General features: G+C 56.9%; 1 protein-coding gene across 1 annotated transcript in view; it reads right to left on the minus strand.

Moving 5' to 3' along the window:
* SDC3 (syndecan 3) overlaps positions 1 to 14,866 on the minus strand; it is a 38,522-nt gene that overhangs the window by 23,040 nt on the left and 616 nt on the right. The window lies entirely within an intron of this gene.

Below are 14,866 nucleotides of genomic sequence, written 5' to 3' on the forward strand. Positions count from 1 at the left end.
CCCCAGCCTCCAAAGGGCCAACACTGATTCTGCACACCACAGTGGGAGAGGCCCAGCACAGCAACTGCCTGCCTCCCCTGTGCTTGTCAAAGGCTACTCTGCCAGGTGGGGCCACTGGAAGGGGCAGGCTCAGCCAAGAGTGACCCCGGAGAAGGCAGATGGCTCCAAACTCAGGCTGGCTGTCACCTGCTTCGCTAGACCCCAGTGTCCCCAGCTCCAGCCTTCGATGGTGCCAGGATGTACCCATTTGAACCTTCCGAGCACGTGGTGGCCCCTGGCTGCCCTCAGGAAGAGACCTGAGGATACGTCCCTGCCCAGGAAGGGGTTAGGAGGATGGAGGGCCCCAGCGGTGACGTGCAGGTGAGTCTGAAGACGAGTCCGTCCGCCCCTGCCCCTGCGTATCTGTCTAGGACTGTGTAAGGACAGACAGGTCGCAGGGCCCACCCTCGCGCCCTGCCCTGTCGGCACGAGGCTCCCAGGCACCCGCCTCCCCCCAGCCCAGCTGGCAGCCGCAGAGCCCCAGGCTGCTTTCCACTCCCTATTCGCTGTGCAGAGGCCCGTCTGTCCCGAGGGCTGGGCCTCTGACAGGTGTTCCGCGTCCCCCGAACCCCAACCAGGCTGAATCCAAGTTTGAAGCCCGCGCCGCCTGCGTCCCCAGCCTCTGGTTCACCACCTCGCCATCCCTGTTCCCCGTCTGGTCACTGAGAAGGGAGGAGGGCCCCTCAGAGCTCAGGCTGCAGGGCAGGGGGCCACAACAAACCCTGAGGGTGGGGGAAGCCAGAAACCCCATAAGGACCCCCCCCCCAGCCCTCTGTCTCAGCTATTGGTGGAGGGAACCAGAGAAAACCTCAGCGTCCCCCCGTCATTGCCCCAGCATCCTCACCAGTTTCCTACCAGTCCAGGGCACGCTGGTGTCCAGCCAGCCCATCCCAGGCCCCGCCATAGGTTTTACCCTCCAACTGAGTTCAGATGAAGTCCAAAACACCCAAGGGTTTTAGGGACCCTGAGTGCCTGGCCCTCATGTGCCCCACATGTCCAGGGGGGAGACACACCCTCCTCTTCTCACTTGAACATGACTCCCAGACCAAAAACTCCTTCAGCTGACCCATCAACCTGACCCTCTGCAGGCAGCCTCGGAGCCCCTGTTCCTGGGCTCCTGCCATCAGAGCCCCAGTCATACCAACTTGGTCCCCCTCCGCACAGCGGGGGCTCCACCGTGACCAGCCTCACACCAGAGCAAGACCCCAGGGATGTCCAGATGAATGCACCCAAATGGCCCAGCCCTGGAGCCAGAGCAGACAGAGCCTGTGAGAGAAAGGACTGGTCTGGAAAAGCCGGGCTCAAAGATGGACACACGGCAAGGGGCTGTTCCCAGGGCCAGCTTGCTCCCCAAACCCCAGGTGGCTGTCACCTCTGCAGCGACAGAAGCCTCTCATGACCACTGCTCCCACGATGACCAGTACTGGCCGCTAGCTCTGGGTGCAACAACGCGCTGGCTGGACTCTGAGCCAAGGAAACCCACATTCTCAAAATCACCCCACAGCTGCCCAAGGTCACCCAGCTGACAAGCAGCGGTCAGAGTCCAAAACCAGAACCACCCTCTTTCCGCCATTATCACAGCCACCCCTTATAGACTCACACACACACATCCAAGCGGGGAGGCCAGGCTAGGAGGACTCGGCCTGCACAACCTCTGCGCCCCTCTATGGCGCCCTGGGCAGTATGCATGGCCTTCCTCCCTGCAGCGCGCTGGGGACAGCCTCGCCTCTGAGCTGTGGCCCACGCTGACCCCTCCCAGGCTGCATGACCTGACAGCGGTTCTCAACAGGAGCACTGCGGAGGCTCTTGGGTGGGACAGTCCTCCCGGCCCTGTGGTATTCAGCAGCCCTGACCCCCACCCAGGAAATGCCACCAGCAGCACCCCCACTACTGGGACAATGCCCAGTAGTGGGCATTGATGCCCAGCTCAGCCTCCACTTCCTCCCCACCCCACCCTTGTCTCAATGACCACCTTCCTGCCCACTCAGGACCCCACATTCAGCATCTCCCAGTTGGGCCTCACTTTCCCACTTGGTCCAGAAGCGCTCCAGCCAGAAACAGGGTTCCCAGAGGTCAGAATGCCCAGAAGACTTCACACTGAGGCCCCAGCAGGCAGGTGGTTAAATGAAGGAACCGCCTCCCCTGGCCTGATGAAGCTGTCACGCTCCCTGGAGACACACCAGCCACACCCCTGGCCAGCCTCCCCACCAGGTCTGCACCCCAGGATTGGTAAATTCCATGTAACCAAGTCTCAGGTGGAACCCAAGCTCTGAGCTCTGTGGCATCCCTGGAGGTCAGGCAGAAGACACCGCCCTGCGTCCCCTGCACCCGCCCCCGCCCATGCCTTAATCACCTCTAAGGAGGCCGGCTGACCAGCTGCCCCTTTGGCCTGGGCTCCCTGGACTCTGGGATTAAGAGCTGGGATTAAGGGCGGACACATTCCTGGTAGTTTAGAAGCCCAGCAACCCATGTACATACGTGTGTGTGGGCGTGTGTGCATGCAGTCCTGCGGAGGCACGCAAGTGGCACTTGCAAGGGTATTTCTGGGCAGCCGTGCAGCCGCATTTGTGTGCGCTCACCTTCAGGTTGTCTTAGGTGGGCTGAGATGCCCGAGATGTGGGCCTGGGTGTGCTCGTGTGAGCACGAGGGCTGTCGCTCTGTGAGTGGTTCATGTGCACTAGAGGGAATGTGCATCCCTATCTCTGAGTGCCTGTGTGTGTCCACATACATGGGTCTGTGTCTCCACACGTATGCGCAGGACAGGTGTGTGCTCTTTCACATACACAAATGGGCCTGCACGTGCTTCTACCCGTGCCTCAATCCCCCCACCCTGAGGTGGGAGAGTGTCTCCTAACTTCTGCTGTCCTCCTGGGAGCTGCTAATACCCATGGCCACCCCAGGTGTTGGGAGCATGCCCCCTACAGCCGAGAAAGGGGGTTCCTGATTCCCCCAGCCTCACATCAGGGCCACCAAAACAGCTGATGGCAAAGGAGCAGCCACAAACCTCCTTCCTACCCACGGGGACCCTGGGGCCCCCTGTGCACCAGCACAGACACACAGCACCACACATGCACCCACAAACCCAGCCCTTCACCCCAACCGAAACAGAAATGTGGCCTTAGCACCACACAGATAAAGGATCACCCTGGGCGCAACCACAGCCTCGCAGGCAGCCCCCCAGACACAGACTAGATCTGAGATTGTCCCCAACGAGTGTTCCAGCTCCCTGCCTCACGAGACAACAGGACTCAGCCAAGCCAGGGCTCAGCTTCCTGAAGGAGACATTCTGTCTCTCACTACTGGGGATCCTGAACATCCAAGCTCCGTCTTTGGGCACCACGTCCTCATCCAAACAGTGCAACCAGGGCTCACTTCCTGTGGCCCTTTGTCCAGGAAACTACACTTCTGGAGGGGAGGATGAAGGGGACGGATGGGGATGTGAGGTTCCTGGGCCCAGAGGGTGAGGAGTAGAGTTGCCCCTCTGGCCCTGACCCTAAACAACCCTCAGCCCCCAAAGAGTCCTGTCCCCCTTCAGGTCCTACCCGCCCTGGGTCACAGCCAGAGAGATGGGAAGTTCCAGGGAGGGAGTGAGGCAGAGTCCTCGGGGGAACCAGGGCAGGAGGAGGGAGACAGAAAAGGATGGAGGGAAGGGGAGGTATGTACAGTGGACAGACGGAGAGACAGAGGAGGGGGTGGGCAGGAGATGGCCGGTGCCGGGAGATAGAGGACAGAGGGGGAAGAGCTCTCGTAACCAAGCCTGAGCCTTGGGTGATGAGGCAGCAAGTGCCCACTGCTCCCCGCTGCCAGCCTCCACTCGCCGCTTCTCCAGGCCTGGGGATCACAGGAGCAGGGCTCTGGGGAGAAAGGAGGAGGGGTGGCAGCAGGGGAGAGCCAGAAGTAAAACAGACTGAGGAGGTGCCAGCGAAGAGGAGGAAACAACATGGCAATGACTGAATTGAGGGAAAGGAAACAAACTAATAAGTGTGAGGCTGACCAGGGAGATGATGTAATGGAGGAGCAGCCGCTGCAACAAGGCATCCAGGTGAGGGCTCCAGGAGGTAAGGATGGAGCCCTGTGGGGAGCCAGAGGCTGTAAAGCTGATGTCACAGAACTGGGGTTCAGCAGTGAATCCTATCGCTTGTAGAAGCGCGGTGCCTGGGAATCTAGAACGGGGAGGCAGGAGAGAAGGGGCTGGAAAAAGGGCTCACTGTGCTTGGGAGCTGGGAGGAGAGGTTGGTAAATGATCCCCAGAGAAGGGGACATCTGTGCTGGGTTTTGGAGGATGAGTAGGAGTTTGCTGGAGAATAACAGTCCATGGAGAGTGAAGAGCATGTGGTTAGACAGGAAAGCAAAAGAGATAACGTTGTCCTCTGTACTCAGGGAATAGCCAGGAGTCTTGGGCGGTAGTGGGATGTGGGGCAAAAGGATGAGGTTAGAGAAGCCCAGTGAGAGCGGTGAACGGAATCAGTTTGGCATAGGGTCTTGTTGAGGTTAGGAAAGGCTTCCCGGGAGAGGTCGGTGGGAGCTGGGCCTGCAGTCTTCACACAAAGAGACAGGTAAAGAGAAGAAACACAGTACAAGGGATGCTGTCCTGCCTAGGAGTCAGGACACAAAGTTCTTAGTCCCAGCGCAGCCACAACCTTGCTGTGTTACTTCAAGCAAGTCACCGTGCCTCTCCAAGCCTCAGTTTCCCTGTAGGTTAAACAAAAAGGTTGAACTATGCTGTGCTTAGCTGCTCACGTGTCCAACTCTGCGACCCCACGACTGCAGCCCACCAGGCTCCTCTGCCCATGAGGATTCTCCAGGCAACAATCCGGGAGTGGGTTGCCATGCCCTCCTCCAGAAAGGATGAACCACTAGCTCTCAAAAGACCCTCACTATGACTTGAGGTCATTCCTTTGGCCTCAGTTTCCCCTTCAGGACCATGAAAAAGTTGGACAACAGTGTTTCCAAAGCCCTTCCAGCACAAACCATCTTTAGTCCTCTGATCTTTCCCCAGTCTGGGCTGGCCTCAGCCCATGGCCCAACCTGAACAGAAAACATGCAACAGAGAAGCCCTGTATGGAAGCCAAGAGCCCAAAGTCTGCGTCAGCTTTGGCTCCCCCAAAGCAACCCCACTGGCTCACCCAGCAAGACCTGACTTAGCCTTAAATTCATCCTCTCAGGGCACCAACCTTCACAGTTCGTAGCACACACGGTAGCCCGGAGCAGCACTTACGTACCAGATAGACTCTGACACTAGACTGGCAGTGTGGTTTAGTCGCTAAGTCGTGTCCGACTCTTGCAACCCCAGGTAGACTGCTTGGGTTCAAAGCCTAGTAAGAGCGCCACTTACTGGCTCTGTGATCTTGGGCATATTCTTTTACCTCTCTGTGCCTCAATTCCCTCTTTTGTAAAATCAAGGTAATAATGGTGTCTCCTTCATAAGCTTGTAAGGATTAAGTGAGCTTTTATACACAAGACATTTGGCAGAGTCTGTCACACGTGGCAGGCCCTCAACAGGCATCATTCAATATTAATATTATCACATCCATGCTCTTGTTGGCATCACACGCCAGCCCCCCAGGCCAGGATGGGGTTGCATGCATTTTACAGACCAACGTCCTCTACCTCGAGGACGGAACCCAATGCCTTGGTTTGGACTCAAAGCCCAGTTTATGAGCCACTGGGGTCTCCCATGCCAAGGCACTGTGGTGTTCACCTGTTTAGCCCCAAAACATCCTGTGGCACAGGGCCAGGCACCCAGGAGGCGCCCCGTGAATGTCTGTTAAATGCAAGAAGCAACAGTCTCATTAGAAACAGTACGCCCTCCAGCAACGGCTCCTCCGCCCGCACTCTCCAAGGGAGATATGTTCCCACTTTCACATATGGCTCCCTTCCCCCAGCTGGGAGTTGCTGCTTTTAACCACATTTCAGTTCCGTATTATACCATGACCTTTCCCACCTCTGAGCCTTTGTCCATCTTGATCCCTCTGCCTATCAATCTGCTGCCATCCTTCAAGGCCTGAAACAAAGGACACCTCCTCCAGGGAGCCCTCCCTGATTCCCAAGAGTCAAAAACCAACTTCTCTTTCCCCTGACTCACTTCCTCAGCCCCTCACCTAACTGGAAGCTTCCTGAGGTCAGGGACCAGGCTGAGCCCCCTCAGGGTTCCTAGTGTTCAGCACAGGCCAGACACAGAAGGGACATCAGTAAACAGTGGCTAAAAGTGACTGGCAGGTCAGCAGCAGAGTACAGACAAGACCTCAGGCACTGGACTCCCTGCCCAGGAAACTCTCTGCCCAGGAAACCAGACTCGCAGCCCAGCTTCCAACTGGCCTGGATCATGTCCCAGAGGCTGGGACAGAAGACAGTGCTCAGTGTGATGGGCCAGGAAAGGGCACCTCCTACCCTGACCCAGAAGGAAAGACAGACAGGCCACCTGAAGGAAGCAGGGCTCCTGTCGTCTGCCCCAGCCCCACCGGCCTGTCCTCCCTTCCCAGCTGGGCTACCCCAGGTCAGCTCCTGCCCTCTCTGGCTTTCTGGTCTTTCTGAGTTCCTCAAATGTGAAGACTGGAAGAGCCACTGAGTCATCCACCCCAGTTTCCCCACTTTACAGATGTGAAAGTAGATGCTGGGGGTAGGGGTGGGAGGTGGGAAGCTGCCCCATAGTCACAGGACAAGCCTGTAGCAGCTTCGCTCTGAGACACAACAATCTTAGGGAAAGTATAACCATTAAAACAAGTAAAACACAAGTAACTAGTAAACAGCAGCTTCCTTTTAACTAGCTGCCCCTCCCCCAGCACTGCTCCTCACCCCAGCCTAGCGAACAAGATGTTCCTGGCCCAGCTGACAGAGGAGGAGACAACGCAAACTCGAGGAGTCACGTGCCCAGGTTCTCGAAGCTTCTGTGGCAGAGCTGGGATTCGAACCTTTCGGGGAGGGAAGCAGGGCCTCCTCCCTGCTTCTCTTCAATGCCTGCCCTCACAACGGACACAAACCCCCCAAACAAGGCTCAACGACAAGACTCAGGACACACCCAAGATACACCTGCCCCCAGCACAGGGCTAGGCGTGCAACAAGTGCCCAGTTCACGTTTGCAGAATGAACAGAGGAGTCCAGCAAGAGACAGGCCCCGAGCCTCCTTGGCCTACCCTACCAAACAACAGGGCATCTCAGGAAGCACACTCCAGCCGCTTGTTAACCATCTCGCCTGAAACACATTGCCTAAGCTCTTGGGCCTCTGTGTCACCATCTGTAAAATGGGGTAACAATACCTACCGCATAGTGTTGTGGCAAGAACTGAGATAAAGTGTGTTAGTCACGTGGAACTGTGTCTGGTACATCACGTGCTTGGTAAGGACTGGCCAGTATCACTGTCACCATTGCACCTGCCTCCCCAACAGCGGAGCAACGTGAGAGCAGGAACCAGGTAAAACTCAGCAGCGGACACCTCCACCCCACCCTCAACGGCCATGAGGAGTGGCAGTAAACACATGGTGGGTGAGTGAAGGGTGGAGACAGACATGGGCACCTGCTCTAGCCATGGACCCTGGAGAGGGCGGCAGTATCTGGGTTCTGCCAGGCACCCCAAGAAGAAAGAATAGCCTTCCCCTGCTCCCAATATAACTGCCACCCCCACCTCTCTTGGAGCCGTGCCTGCTCAGTCCCCACACGGCCCCCCAAACCCCAGCCCAGGGAAGGAAGACAGGCCTAATGAGCCACCCACAGCCCCCTGGTGCCCGCAGTCGAATTGGCAATCAGCTTGCTGCAATTAGATTTCTGAGATCCTGCTGGTGATTGATTCTAAATTACCCTTATTAAAGTCTGGGCTGGTGAGCCGAGCTTGGGGGGTGGGGGGGGGGCCCGGCTGGCAGCACAGGGGGTGCAGTTTCTGGGAGGGCTTGGGTTGAGGCTGAACCCAGAGGAAAGCAAGCCCATGGCCCATCCCAGAAGTGGAATATAGGCCCCAACCAATATTATCCCCCACCCCCAACTCCCACCCCTCAGATTTCTCCCCAGCACCCCAAACCCCTAACCCTCATCTCTCATCTCAGAAAACCTCACTCCTGAAGGGGTGTGGTGACCAGGTCAGCAACAGGACAGGCAGAATCCAGAGCAGGTTGAGAAGCAAGCACCCACCCAGCTTCACCAGTACCCAGGCATGTAAGCCCTGGCAGGTGGCTTGACATCTCCAAGCCTTCTTCTAAAGGGGTGGAATGCCACCAGTGTCAGAAGGCTCAAGCAGACCACAGGCTGGAGGATCAGCCCCAATCCTTGGGCAAGGCCCCAGGCCATCTCCAGGCCTGAGGACACCCATCTGTGAGCCTGGAAGGCTGCCGGGCTGATAGTCTCTTTAGGGCTCTTCCATCCCTGAGGTCCTATGTAAACATCAACAGTCACCGACTCTAGGCCAGGATGTGTGTGATAAATGGAATGCAGCGGAGGGGCTCCCCAGCTGGGAGGAAAGGGAGAGGGCCCAGTGTCACCATGTTCTGGGCGGTACCTCCAATAGCAAGGTCTCTCTGGGGTTCTAGGACTGGAAGGGCGTGAAGAGTCATCAAGTCTGATCTACCTCCAGACTGGATCACAGGCTGCCAACAACAGCTCCAAAGAATTAAAATCCTGGTGAACTCATTACCACGAGGCACCGGAAAGTGCTTCCTCTAATCTGGCCCCAACCCTGCCTGTTGCAATGGGGAGTTCTGACCCAAGTTCTCCCTCCTAGGGCAGCCCCCACCCCCAGGGTTCTACTTCGGGTCATCCATGATCCTTCAAAATTGGTTCCCACACTCTCCAAGAGAAAATCTTATCTCTACCCCCTCCAAAAGCAATTCCTCAGTGAGACCAAGAAAGGCACAGGAAAAGAGCAAGAGCAAAGCAGGTAAGTGGAAGAGATCGCTCTTTGGAGGAGAAACCCACTTCTTGTCAGGCACTTTATTGTTCTGTATTCTCCTTCTCAGAGAACTCTGAGGCAGAGGTACTCTTAGCTCCTTTTAAAGAGGAGGCAACTGAGGCTCAGAGAGGTTAAGTGAACTTGATAAGATCACACAGCCAGAAATCGGCAGAAGCAGGATCTCAACCCTGGTCCAGTAGGCTCTGGGGCCCCTGTTCCTTTCACTACTTCAAGCTGCACCCTCAGATTTGGAGGCTCCCCACCCCAAAGAGATATCATCAAGGCCCAGGTGGGGACCCAGGGATGGGAAGAAGGCAGACCTCAGCCGGCTGGGGCATGCAGAACACTCTCCACCAGGTATAAAAGGCTGCCACCAGCATTCCCCGGCCTTCACCCTCTGCAGCCAGGTAGGGAAGGGGCCAGATCACTTGTCAGGGGCCACCCTCACCCCATCCCCCAGCTGGGCCCTCAGCCATTGCTGCTCAGACTCCCCCTGTAATCACAGCTTCCTGTTTGGCGCTGAGACTACGCCTGGTCAGTGGGGGGAGGGGAGCGGACGCCCCTCTGGCCAGGGCCTGCTCTGGAGGGAAGGGGGGGCCGGAAGAGAGGCCGACCCAGCCTCCTGGAATCTTGGGAGGCTGGGAGCCAAGGCAAGGGGAGGGGGTGTCAGTCAACAAAAGTTTACCAGGCAGGCGCTGGCCTGATGTTCCCAGGATGTGGTGGAACATTACGGGGACAGCAAGACTAGCCAGGTGGTCCAGCCCAGACCCTGTTCTCTGCTTCAGGGGGCAGTTGCGGGGTGAGCAAGGGGTTGGACCCAGGGACGGCTCCTGGCTCCAGCCACCCCGCCTCCCCACCCCATCCCCGACACAAAATCACAGGGCTCCAAGCAGCTGGGCTGGAGCCCAGAACCACAGGGCCTCTGTCCCACCCAGATGTGGTGGCCGCGCCTTGGTGCTCAGACCACAGGCCCCCGCCCCCCCCCCCCCCCGTGGCCCCCCAGCGCCTCCCGGCCCACAGGCACACGCTTGGACCCACCAGGACTGCCAGCTTCACTGTCCCTCGATGTTTCACCCCAACCCACCTCCACAGGAGACAGCACAGAGCCCCAGACTGGGCTCCGAAGTTCATAGTCCTGGCTTCCTACCTTCCTTCACTCATTCACTCTTCATTCATTCAAACCATTCTGTTCTGGGCCAGGCACAGTGCTGGCCTTGGGGGTGCAGCAAAGAGCAAGGAAGCCAGAGAGCCTCCCCAAGGTGCTCACGGTCTATCCAGAAAGTGTCTGGCTCTTCTCCAGACTGCTGTGTGACCTCCAAGTCACTCCCTCTCTCTGAGCCTCTGTCACTCAGGCCAGAGGGACCCGTTAGGTGTAAGAGGGCCAGGACTCAGGGATGGGGTGACAGGGACATAAATTGGGACTCCACACAACTTTCCAAGAGTCAGAGGGGATTAAAGGCAGGCCTGGTCATCTGTGCAGAGAATCAGCCCCAACACTGGGAGCGTCCAGTGGGTGTCCAGGGGACATGCTAACTTTTTAGACCCTTCTCATCCTGAGGTTCTAAACATTCCCCTCTCCTGGGCCATGGTCACATGATCCAGACACAATCCTCCCACCACCAACCCCCCTATCTTGTTGACTGTCGTGCAGTTTATAAAACTCTCCCTTGATTCATCCCCCAAGACCCTCAGAAGAGCTCACTTACAGATCACAGAGCCTTGAGAGGCTGTGTGGGAGCAAGGGCTCCAGAGCCAGACCCTTCCCCCACCTACCACATGTGTAGCATCACCCCACCACCAAGGCGACAGTGAGAATTAAAAGAAAAAAGATAGGGAAAAAAAAAAAAAAGATAGGGGACATGCCTGGCCCAGAGCCTGGCAAGGAGCAGGCATTCACGAAACAGGTAATGTAGGCAAAATTTGGGAGTAGGGACAGCCAAAAGGAGAAGTAAGTACCTCGCCCAGGATCACATGGCAAGAGAGACTGAAATTAAGACTGCAGCCCAGTTCTATAAACCTGCCAGGCCCTGGCTCAATCCAGTTCTGTCACTTTCCAACTGTGTGACGTTGAGCAAGCTGCTTAACCTCTCTATGCCTCAGTTTTCCTCATCTGTAAAATGGGGGTTCTAACAACTCCTACCTCCAAAGATTATCATGAGGATTAAATGAGCCAATACATACCAAGTGCTCAACGGGCAGGGCTCCCAGTGAGCATTAGCTACTCTTTGTATCATTAAGCCCTCTGAGGTGTGGATGCTGCCACCCAAATCAGGGCCTTGGCCCCTGTTGAGCTCACCACCTCCCATCCCCAGCTGCCTCCATCTGCTCCAGCCTGAAGGAATCCTACCGCAGCCTCTTCTGGAAGGACCCGTCCCTCTCCCCTCCCCTTCAGCAGTTCTGGGGATGGTCCCAGCTCCGATGGGAGGGGCAGGCGGGAAGCCTGCACTCAGCAGGACCTGTGGCTTGGGGGGTGGGGGAGCTCTGCTTCTACCTTCTCCCCGTCATCATGCCCCTCTCACCCGCCCCACCACTGCCCCAGCATTTTCCAGGTCTCAAGTCCAAAGCTGCCCCTGCCCCCAGCACTGCCCTGGGGCCTCCCGGGACCCTATGCCCCAGTCCATGGGATGGGACAGCCATTTGTTTTCAAAAGCCCACACTGCTTTTTTCTCCAGCAGAGCTCAACCCCATGCCAAACCCCAGTAAGAGGGAACAAGAAACACACTGAATTCACAGGCGGGGGGGCACTGTGCTGCTCCCCAGGGAGCAGAAGGCACCAAGTTCCAATCCCAACTCGGCCATGAGAATGGTATGACTCCCCCCCACGCCCCCCAGTAGCAATTCCATGCAGCAAGTATTGGTCCCCAGTTGACAGGTGAGAAAGCTGAGGGTCAGGGCAGGTGACAGCTTGCTCAGTGTCATATGGCACATGGCTTAGCTTAAAACCTCCTCCTCCAGGAAGCCCTCCCTAGGCTCCCTCCTAGAAAGGTCCCATCTCTGGAGAGTGCACTGGCAGGCTGTGCTGGGTCTAGCCAAGGAGCTCACTTTCTCATCACAACAGCCCTGTGAGGCTGGCACTGTCATGGTCCCTATTTGACAGATAAGAATGTTGAAACAGAGAAATCCCTTACTCAAAGTCTCCGTCCCCGAGTCCCTGCCATCTTGGGTGCTAACACTTACAGATCCCTAAGGTATCCCTATTGTCAGGGTCTGGCCCTGGAACCGCCCAGGGGTCCCCCAACACGTAAGTTTTACAGTGAGGACAATCTCACGCTGGCAACTCTGTGTTCACAGCCAACCGGAGCAGCTGGAGGGGAGCGGAGTAGGGAGCTCCTGGATGCTTGAAATCACGGGGGTGGGGAGTGAGCAGGAACCACCAGGGCTGGTGCTTCAGAAGAATTCCCTGGGCACTTCCCTGGTGGTCCAGGGTTAAGAACCCACCTGCCAAGGCAGGGGGTACAGGTTCCATCCCTGGTCCAGGAAGATCCCACATGCTGCTAGGCAACTAAGCCCGTGCACCCCAAAGTCTATGTTCCACAACAAGAGAAGCCATGGCAATAATAAGCCTGCACACCACAACTTGAGGGTAGCCCCTGCCCACTCTAACTAGAGAGAGCCCGCATGAAGCAATGAAAACCCAGTGCAGCCAAAAATAAACAAATAAACAAACGAATTCCGTGAGTGATTTCCTCTTCCCATGGTCCCCCACCCTTCCACCCCCCACACCTACCAGGTTCCCAATCACAGAATGACAACCTTGTCAAAGAACAAGAGAACGTTTCCCGAGTGTTTACTATGTGCCAGGCACCACGCTAAGAGCTTTACATATTAACTCCATTTGTTCTCCTATCCTTCCCAGCTTTCACAGGTGGAAAGGAAAGTGCAGAGAGGTTAAATCGCTTTCTCAAGATCACAAAGCCATGAACTCCCACCACTGGGAATTCAAACAAGACTAAGTGATTATCTAAGTCCCTTTCAGCCCTGATCATCCAAATAACGCAATTTAAAGCTGAAATTTCCAGGATGTCCACACTCTAGGTCTTTCTGGGTAGACTTAAGTATAATACAACATCCGAAGCAACCCTGAAGGCAGACATCCCTCAGAGTCATAGACAGCTGCTTTCTCAGAGAGAGGATGCCAGGACACACACACACTCCCCAACTCACCACGTGCAGCATGAATGAGACCTGTTACCCCTACTGAGGCCATCCTAGAAGCTGCCCCATACGTACACACACACACACAAGCTCCCTTTCAAGCTGGTGAGCACCTTGGTATCACCTTTCCTGAGTCCTTCCCCTGCCCCGAGTCAGCCACTGCCCATCCCAGTGATGCCCTCGGGAGTTCCCACCATGGAAGCCACTCCTGAAGCCATCCTGATTGGGGCTCTTCTGATCTAACTTCAGTCCCTCCTGATGCAGGATTCACCCTCTTCCTCTGGTGCCGTGCCCCTGGCCCCTGGGCACCACCCATTAACCCTTTGGCTCCCAGGTCAGATGAGTCGACGTCCCTCCTCCTGGAAAGGTGTGAAGCCTGGAGAAGACGGGTCCCCTCCATCGCCTCATCTGGAGCCCAGCCCCTCCTCTTCTCCATGTCCAGCCCCCCCATCTGAGCCTCCAGACCCCAACCCTGAGGGTTGACTTTATCTGCCACCCAGAGCTGGGTCGAAGCCACGCCCACTCCACCTGGCCCTCAGACCTACCTCAGGGAGACCTTTCACTTCACGTGCGCTCACTTCATTCCTTCCACCGCCTCGTGGCGCACAAACCATGAGCCTGATTTTATGGATGAGGAAAAGTTCTACGAGGGACGTGAGCTGCCCAGGGCTCACCCAGTTCAGGGTTCCCGCTGGGCTGCCGAGTCTAAAGCATGGCGTCAGCACCCCTGTTCATTCATCTCGACATCAAACATTCAACGGGCTCCTTCTGTGGGCCAGCACACATGGCCTCTCATTTAATCTCTCAGGAGGGTGTTATCAGCCCCATTCTGCAGAGGGGGAAAATGGAAGCTCAGACAGGTGAGACAAGTTGTCCAAGGTCACACTAGAATCAGGGGTGAGAGCAGGATTGGAACCCAAGCCTGTGCGATTTCCAAGTCTCTGATTCCTAAGATGGTCATCCAGAAATGTAGCTGAGAAAGGGACCCAGTTACCAGGATGGGTTGGATCTCTGTCCCTGCTAGGGACCTCTTTTCCTCACCCCATCTAGGGGAGAACTGGGAATGAGGCAGCCAGCTCACCAGCCCCGGTACTCAGCCTGGCATTCGACACTTCCCCACCCCACGCCACCCAGCTCAAAGCCCTCAGATAGATGGGGAGGACTGAGCATGTCTGTCCAAGATGCCCCTGCCCAACTTCCTCCCATTTCACAGACTGGCCAACTGAGGCCCAGAGAGACTTGCAGGGGCAGAGTAAGCACCTGGGGGGTTGCCTGATAGGCCTGGGTTCCTCTCACCCTGGGGAATGGGGGAGCCAGGCATAACTCTTAGAACCAACCAAGGGAACTAGAGTCTCCCCCGTTCATGGCCTGGCCAGGCTCCAGACACGTGCCCATGGGGAACTCTCTTGGGACCTGGGTCCCGCAAGGAGGAGGTGGCCTTTCTTCCTGCTGCCCCTGATGGAGCTGGGACTGAGTTCAACCCCACGCCTGCTGCGGTCAAAGAGACACTGAGGGGTCAGGTCATACATGCATACTCACTGCTACCCACACGCGCGACCCCCGAGAGGTGCGTGCTCCATGCACGGGGTCAACCATACACCTGCCTGCACACGCTTGCACACACACACCCCACAGAGGTCTCCCCCCAACACAGTCACCCCTGCAAGCACACTCAGCATGGCCAATGGTCCCCAGCCCGGCCCGGGCACACACCACACACAATGGGTCACCCTGACACGACCACACGCAGGTAGGGCACAGGGCCCCCATCCACGGGGACGGGCTCGTCCTCACGCC

The sequence above is a fragment of the Dama dama genome, chromosome 8, assembly GCF_033118175.1.
Source record: "Dama dama isolate Ldn47 chromosome 8, ASM3311817v1, whole genome shotgun sequence".
NCBI classification, from domain to species: domain Eukaryota; kingdom Metazoa; phylum Chordata; class Mammalia; order Artiodactyla; family Cervidae; genus Dama; species Dama dama.